Here is a 9,410-nt window from a genome sequence, read left to right on the forward strand (position 1 = left end):
ATTGAGTTGGGGAAGGGTATTGGAGGGGAGGGGGATGAAGACAGGGCTTGGGGATTGGAGGGGAAGGAGTGATTGGTGGGCGATCAAGGGGATTTGGTGAGGAGAATTGGGGGAGGGGGCTTGTGGGAGAAGGTGTCCAGCATTGGTGCTCCAGAACATATTGTGGCTAGCCAGGCTGTTCCAGTACAGCGACAAGACTGACATCTGCCCAGCAATGTGGAAAATTGCTCAGGTATGTTCTGCACACAAAAAGCAACCCAAACAATTACGTCCCCCGTCAGTCTGCTCTCCATCATCAGTAAACTGATAAAGACAGTGCTATCAAGCGACACTTACTCAGCAATAACCTGCTCACGGGTGCTTAGTTTGGGTTCCACCAGGGTCACTCAGCTTCTGACCTCATTCCAGCCTTGGTTCAAACATAGACAAAAGAGCTGAACTCCAGAGATGTGGTGAGAGTGACTGGAGTACTGCCCTTGACATCAAGGCATCATTTGACTCAGTATGGTATTAAGGAGCCGTAATAAAGCTGAAGCAATGAGAATCAGGAGAAAATGCTCCACTGGTTGGGGTCATACCTAGCACACAGAAAAATGGTTGTGGTTGGAGGTCAATCATTTCATCCCAGGATTTTGCTGCATGAGCTCCTCAGGGTAGTGTTCAACATAAAAAATAGAAGCAGGAGGATGCCATCCGGCCCTTCAGGCCTGCTCTGTCATTCATTATGACCATGGCTGATCATCAAATTCAATCCCTGGATTACTTTAGCCCCAAGAGCTATACCTAATTCCTTCTTGAAATAATACATCGTTTTGGCCTCAACTACTTTCTTCGGTGGTGAATTCCACAGATTCACCACTCTCTGTAATGATATGCAGTAACAGTGTATAGAACAAGTGTATATAGCCTCCGACCACTAGATGTCACTGAAACCGGACAGACCCTGTCTTGATCAGAGTTACAGGAGCTGTTAGCATTATGGTTAGAAAGATCCATAGTTTGGTTAGCAATAGTTTAGTTTACCCACAGATTATTTAACATTAAATAACTAATCTTGAACTAGATATTATGTCGTATACTGATACATGTATTATCATAATACACAAACATAACATGGTACCAGGAGTGATTTGAACAGCACAGTCATCAAACAAAGAAGAAACATTCTTACAAGAAAAATGTGATTCTTCAAATGGAAGGTCTGAAAGCTCCAGAACAGCTTCAACATCCTCAATGAGGATGGAAATTGGCACGTGTTTAAGCAGCACTTCACGCTGTATGTCTCAGCTATTGGGTTGCAGGCCCAGCCGGACTAGTGAAAAATTGCATTATTGCTTACGATAGCAAGCCCACAGGCAATTAAAATGTGTAATATATTCGCGTACGAGCAAGAGCAAGACAGTAAGAAATTTGATACTGTGATCAAAAGGTTCATTTTTCAAATGGGCTCGCAGAAGACTGGCGAATTATTCAGTAGTTTTCTTACTGACCTTAAGCTGAAAGCACAGACGTGCAACTTTGCGACTCTGAAATATTCCATGATTAGATATCGAATTGTTTTTGGATTGCATGATACTAAGATGCGAGAGAGTCTTTTACGAGAAAATGAGCTTGAATTGGAAGATGCCATAAAAATTTGCCATGCTAGCGAACCAGCTGCGTAACATGTTAATACATTCGATGCAAGAAGTTTTTTAAAATAAATTTAGAATACCCAATTATTTTTTTTTCCAATTAAGGGGCGATTTAACATGGCCAATCCACCTAACCTGCACATCATTTGGTTGTGGGGTGAAACCCATGCGGTTTTGGCACAAATATTGCAAGCGATGCAGCCACCATTGGTGTTGTGACACATTTAGAAAAGAATCGTGGTCTCAGCAGCCATTTTTAAAGGTCTGAACATACAGCCATTGCATGTAAACAATGTGGTTATAAGCACCTACCAAAGCAATGTCCAGCTTTTGGCAAAATATGCATGAATTACAAAGGGAAGAATCACTTCACAAAACACTGTTTCTCAACAAAAAAAAATTATTTCAGGGCAGTCGATTAACGTGATCGATGATACTAATTTAAGTGATACATTTTTTGTTGGCCTGGTGTCGGATGAAGACACAGCATATGAAGCCATACCGGATAAAATGCCGCCCACAAGTATAAGGAGTGCTGAAAGTGATATTGCAGCAGTAACAAGGGACAAGTGGACTGTACATTTGATTATCAATTGATTGCTAATTACTGTTGAATTAAATATTGGTGCGATTACAAACCTAATCAGTATAAGTGATATTAAGACCATGCAGTTAAAGCCGAGAATTCAAAATAAACCGGTCCTACTTAAAGACTACAATGATAAGAAGATTGAAACTTTGGGTTTGTGCGAATTAGACGTGCAAGTAAAAAACTAAGTGCACAAGCTGAAGTCCTCAATTGTTGCTGAAGGTCGTGAATCATTATTGGGTGATGAAGCGTGAAAGGTACTGAAATTGGTGTGAAGAGTCTATAGCACTGACTGCACTGAGTGCACACAGTGGCTCAGTGGAGTCCATTGTAAAGGCCTTTCCGGAAATATTCAAGGGGCTTTGGTGTCCTGCCTTTCACATATCAATTACAATTAAGAGAGGATGCTCAACCGGTGATAAACACTCTTCGAAGAGTTCCCGCACCATTGCGTGACCGTCTCAAAGCTGAGTTAGACAGGATGTCACAACTTGGAGTCATAAGGAAAATAGAAGAACCTAAGATTCAATTCAATGGTCTGTGTGAAAAAGAAGAATAACAATCTCAGGATTTGTATGGATCTCAAGGATTTGAATGCAAATATTAAAAAGGGAGCACTATCAAATTCCACAGAGGGAAGAGATCACAAGCGAGATGTCTGGTGCAAAATGTTTTACCAAACTCGATGCATCGCAGCTCAAGTTTGATGACGAAAGTACCAAGTTCTGCACATTCAGTATTCCGTTTGGCAGATATTGCTTTCTTCGCATGCCCTTTGGCATTATATCTGCATCCGAGATATTCCATAGAGCTATGGAACATATCATTAATGGCATTGAGGGCGTCCGGGTCTATGTAGACAACATTATTGTATGGGGGTCCACCTTAGGGGAACACAGCGACAGACTGATCAAGGTCTTACAAAGCATCAGGAGGAATGGGTTAAGGCTCAATAAGGCCAAATGCCAGTTTGGAGCACAAAAGATTACATTCCTGGGTGACAAGCTTTCTGTTCACGGAATTGAGCCAGATGAAATGAAGATTAATGCTATGTGGAAGATATATGGAATTTTCCAAGCCAACCATCAGTCCTCAGCATTCTTTTTCAATCTGTGCACATCTACACTCAGATTCCGTCATTGGCCATGAAGCATATGCCACAGGTTTCCCGTTGTTTCCATCTTCTTGTTGCAGCAATACTATAGCATCTTTTGATGCATCAGTAATATTTTGGTGTTCCTTGTTGGATCAGAAAATGGCAGCACGGGCTTGAGTGTAAGAGCTTGCTTTAGCTGGAGCCACTCCTGCTCATGCTGTTCTGTCCAAACAAAATCATTCACTTTCCATAGGATGTCGCTGAGACACACTATTTTGGCTGAGGGATTGGGAATGAACTTGCCCATTGATCATGTCAATTATTCATAGTGCTCCCTTTTTATCCGTGGGTCAGGACATGTTTAGTGTGGCATGAATCTAGTCAACAACTATCAGATATTCCTTGCCATTGAGGTAGAATAAATCCATTCCGCCTTTTTGCCACGGAGCTATGTTCATTGGTTCTTTCACTTGCCGGCGCTGATACTTTTGACACATTTCATATTTCTCTATCATGGGTGGCACATAGTACAGTGGTCAGCATGGTTGCTTCACAGCTCCAGGGTCCCAGGTTTGATTCCTGGCTTGGGTCACTGTCTGTGTGGAGTCTCCATGTTCTCCCTGTGTCTGCGTGGGTTTCCTCCAGGTGCTCAGGTTTCCTCCCATAAGTCCCAAAAGACATGCTTGTTAGGTGAATTAAACATTCTGAATTCTCCCTCAGTGTACCTGAAAAGGTGCCGGAATGTGGCTACTAGGGGATGTTCACAGTAACTTCATTGCAGTGTTAATGTAAGCCTACGTGTGACAATAATGAAGATTATTATTATTATTACTCTCTGCCCGCTTACTTTCAGCGACTGGTGCATGAGGACACCAAGGTCTTGCTGAGTATCCACATCTCTCAATTTACACTCATTTGAATAATAATCTACCTTCCTATTTTTGCTCCCGAAGCGGATAACCTCACATTTATCCACATTATATTGCATCTGCCATGCATGTGCCCACTCACTTCCAAATCATTAACATATAATATGAACAGTTGGGGTCCTAGCACAGACACCTGCGGTACCCGATTAGTCACTGACTGCCAATCTACTATTTCGAGGGCCACTTCCTTAAGTACTCTGGGATGAAGAGTATCAGGCCCTGGAGAACTGACCGACTTCAATCCATTAATTTTCCCAAAACCATTTCTTTACTAATACTAATTTCCTTCAGCTCCTCACAAAAATTTGTGTTAAACAGACTTCCGATACATTATTCATGTCTTCCTTTGTGAAGACAGAAGCAAAGTAAGAATTTAGTTCCTCAGCCATTTCTTTATTCCTGTAATGAATTCCCCCATTTCTGACTGTAAGGGGCCTACATTAGTTTTTATTTATCTTTTTTCGTTACATACCTAGAGAAACTTTAACAGTCAATTTTTATGTTCCCCGCTTATTTACTTTCAAATGGTGTTTCCCCTTCTTAATCAATCCCTTTGTCTGCCTTTGCTGAATTTTAAATTGTTCCCAGTCCTCAGGTCTATTGCTTTTTCTTGCCAATTTGTCTGCCTCTTTGAATCTAATTTCCCTTGCAAGCCAGGAAAGGATGTCCCGAAGCGTGGTACATTGGCAAGACCATGCAGACGCTGCGACAACGAATGAACGGACATCGCGCAGCAATCACCAGGCAGGAATGTTCCCTTCCAGTCGGGGAACACTTCAGCAGTCAAGGGCATTCAGCCTCTGATCTCCGGGTAAGCGTTCTCCAAGGCGGCCTTCAGGACCCGCGACAACGCAGAATCGCCGAGCAGAAACTTATAGTCAAGTTCCGCACACATGAGTGCGGCCTCAACCGGGACCTGGGATTCATGTCACATTACATTCATCCCCCACCATCTGGCCTGCAAAATCCTACCAACTGTCCTGGCTTGATACAATTCACACCTCTTTAACCTGGGGTTACCCCATCTCTGGATCTGTAAAGATTTAATCACCTACAAATGCTCGCATTCCTAGCATTGTTTGGCATCTTTGAATTTGTCTATATATGTGTTTCTGGAACAGACCTCTTCATTCACCTGAGGAAGGAGCAGCGCTCCGAAAGCTAGTGACATCGAAACAAACCTGTTGGACTTTAACCTGGTGTTGTAAGGCTTCGTACTGTGCTCACCCCAGTCCAACGCCGGCATCTCCACATCAATTTGTACAGTGTAATTGTCTGATACAGGCCTTTGATGTCTCTGCCTTTTCTGTCTCTTTTCTGTCACTTTTCTGTCTCTTTTCTCTCTTTTTCCCTTGTTCCTGATTCCCCCTGCTCTGAATCCTTACATAGATTCCTGTCCCCTTGCCATATTAGATTAAACCCTCTCCAACTGCTGAAGCAAGTACGCTCCACCCTAGACATCAGTCCCAGTCCTGCCCAGGTGTAACCTATCCAATTTGTACAGTTCCCACCACCCCCAGAACCAGTCCCAATGCTTGAGGCATCTGAAACCCTTCCCCTCACGCCATCTCTTCAGCTACGTTTTCATTCAATACATCTTATTATTTTTACTCTGACTAGCACATGGTGCTGTTTGTAATCCTGAGATCACTACCTTTGAGGTTCAACTTCTCAATTTTCTTCCTAACTCCCTATATTTTGCTTTCAGGACCTCATCCTTTTTTTTACCTATGTCGTTGGTACCGATGTGTACCACGACTACTGGCTGTTCACCGCCCCCCCAGAATGTCCTTTAACTGCTCTGAGACATCCTTGACCCTCGCACCCGGAAGGCAACATACCATCCTAGGGTCTTGTTTGTGGCCACAGAAATGCCTATCTATTCCCCTTACTATCAAATCCTCTAAAACAATTGCATTCCCACAGGCTGGGATAAAGACATTGAGAGAATAGTATTTTATCTTAATAGTAATCTCGAAACCTCTGTCTCCCTGGGACAATGGGACCCAAGTGAATCTGGAAATTCTCAAGTAGGGAGGAAGTATGGGTGAAGCTACCAACTAAGACTGCAGGAAAAATAATCAGTGAAGCTGTAAAATGTAAAGACAAGATTGTTCAGAATCTGGGTAAACATACAGTTGAATTAGAGAAGCATGGTGTCTGGAGCGCAAGAAATAGTATCACAATTAAAACACATGACCCAATTGGTGGGAATTTAGTGAATTAAAACCCATTAGCAGCATTGATTGGACAGATGATAACGTTAAAATGTCATGTTTGGAACTTACCTTCGTAAAAATCCGGTCGTAATCAAAATAAACAAATTAAAGTAAGTGCAGTAGCAATATCAGGAATGTATCAGGGTAAGGTTTCGACCAGATTGGATCACTGAGTGAGCAAAAGAGGAGGAGTTTGAGATTCTTCGAATCTCACTCAGGGGTGCAATGACAGAAGGAGGAAGCTTAACACGCCTTAATTGTATGATGTACATCAATGATAAGGAAGATAAACCAGTTCAAAAAGAAAATGGAAAGAAATGGTGGCAAAAGAAATCCAGAAGTCCTGGAGAGGGCACTTCTGGAGTACCCAAATGAAAATGGAAAGTACAAAGTAAAGAATAGGGCCCTCTCCACCCTTGACTTGTTCATTTGATTTTTCAGATGGAAAAAATAATTAACAGACAAACCAGTTCACAAGAAGGAAGAGAACTACACTCCAGAGAAGAATGTTTTAGACAGGATTGGGGGAAAACTAATGATACAATTGGCTACATATTTGAGAGAATTAAATGACAGAGCCCGGAGAAAAACTTTACGGGTTAGAAACAAATCAAAATATCAAATTATTACTGAACAGTGAAACCTCCGGTCAGACATCGCTAACTGGACATCAGCTGATGAATGATCTGTGGTCTCCACGGGGTATGTACTACGCGAGGGTAGGTCCGATCAAGGACAGTAGCGGGAGATTGTGTATTGAGTCTGAAGAGATAGGAGAGGTCTTGAACGACTACCTTTCTTCTGTATTTACAAATGAGAGGGCCCATATTGTTGGAGAGGACAGTGTGAAACAGACTGGTAAGCTCGAGGAAATACTTGTTAGGAAGGAAGATGTGTTGGGCATTTTGAAAAACTTGAGGATAGACAAGTCCCCCGGGCCTGACGGGATATATCCAAGGATTCTATGGGAAGCAAGAGATGAAATTGCAGAGCCGTTGGCAATGATCTTTTCGTCCTCACTGTCAACAGGGGTGGTACCAGGGGATTGGAGAGTGGCGAATGTCGTGCCCCTGTTCAAAAAAGGGACTAGGGATAACCCTGGGAATTACAGGCCAGTTAGTCTTACTTCGGTGGTAGGCAAAGTAATGGAAAGGGTACTGAAGGATAGGATTTCTGAGCATCTGGAAAGATACTGCTTGATTCGGGATAGTCAGCATGGATTTGTGAGGGGTAGGTCTTGCCTTACAAGTCTTATTGAATTCTTTGAGGAGGTGACCAAACATGTGGATGAAGGTAAAGCAGTGGCTATAGTGTACATGGATTTTAGTAAGGCATTTGATAAGGTTCCCCATGGTAGGCTTATGCAGAAAGTAAGGAGGCATGGGATAGTGGGAAATTTGGCTAGTTGGATAATGAACTGGCTAACCGATAGAAGTCAGAGAGTGGTGGTGGATGGCAAATATTCAGGCTGGATCCCAGTTACCAGTGGCGTACCGCAGGGATCAGTTCTGGGCCCTCTGCTGTTTGTGATTTTCATTAATGACTTGGATGAGGGAGTTGAAGGGTGGGTCAGTAAATTTGCAGACGATACGAAGATTGGTGGAGTTGTGGATAGTAAGGAGGGCTGTTGTCGGCTGCAAAGACACATAGATAGGATGCAGAGCTGGGCTGAGAAGTGTCAGGTGGCGTTTAACCCTGAAAAGTGTGAGGTTGTCCATTTTGGAAGGACAAATATGAATGCGGAATAGAGGGTTAACGGTAGAGTTCTTGGCAATGTGGAGGAGCAGAGAGATCTTGGGGTCTATGTTCATACATCTTTGAAAGTTGCCACTCAAGTGGATAGAGCTGTGAAGAAGGCCTATGGTGTGCTCGCGTTCATTAACAGAGGGATTGAATTTAAGAGCCGTGAGGTGATGATGCAGCTGTACAAAACTTTGGTAAGGCCACATTTGGAGTACTGTGTACAGTTCTGGTCGCCTCATTTTAGGAAGGATGTGGAAGCTTTGGAAAAGGTGCAAAGAAGATTTACCAGGATGTTGCCTGGAATGGAGAGTAGGTCTTACGAGGAAAGGTTGAGGGTGCTAGGCCTTTTCTCATTAGAACGGAGAAGGATGAGGGGCGACTTGATCGAGGTTCATAAGATGATCAGGGGAATAGATAGAGTAGACAGTCAGAGACTTTTTCCCCGGGTGGAACAAACCATTACAAGGGGACATAAATTTAAGGTGAATGATGGAAGATATAGGGGGATGTCAGAGGTAGGTTCTTTACCCAGAGAGTAGTGGGGGCATGGAATGCACTGCCTGTGGAAGTAGTTGAGTCGGAAACATTAGGGACCTTCAAGCAGCTATTGGATAGGTACATGGATTACGGTAAAATGATATAGTGTAGATTTATTTGTTCTTCAGGGCAGCACGGTAGCATTGTGGATAGCACAATTGCTTCACAGCTCCAGGGTCCCAGGTTCGATTCCGGCTTGGGTCACTGTCTGTGCGGAGTCTGCACATCCTCCCTGTGTCTGCGTGGGTTTCCTCCGGGTGCTCCGGTTTCCTCCCACAGTCCAAAGATGTGCAGGGTAGGTGGATTGGCCAATGATAAATTGCCCTTAATGTCCAAAATTGCCCTTGGTGTTGGGTGGAGGTGTTGAGTTTGGGTAGGGTGCTCTTTCCAAGAGCCGGGGCAGACTCAAAGGGCCGAATGGCCTCCTTCTGCACTGTAAATTCAATGATAATCTATGATTAATCCCGGACAAAGGTTCGGCACAACATCGTAGGCCGAAGGGCCTGTTCTGTGCTGTATTTTCTATGTTCTATGTACGCGGTGGAGTTATTAAGGGTCTCGGCAGACAGCAGCGACTGACGAGGAACCCAACATGATAAATGACAATAGTTTAAGAATGTTTGTAGCTTGATGCCACAGTGGGAACATTGTTACCAATGCAGC

This window comes from Scyliorhinus torazame, chromosome 1 (assembly GCF_047496885.1).
Source record: "Scyliorhinus torazame isolate Kashiwa2021f chromosome 1, sScyTor2.1, whole genome shotgun sequence".
In the NCBI taxonomy this organism is placed as follows: domain Eukaryota; kingdom Metazoa; phylum Chordata; class Chondrichthyes; order Carcharhiniformes; family Scyliorhinidae; genus Scyliorhinus; species Scyliorhinus torazame.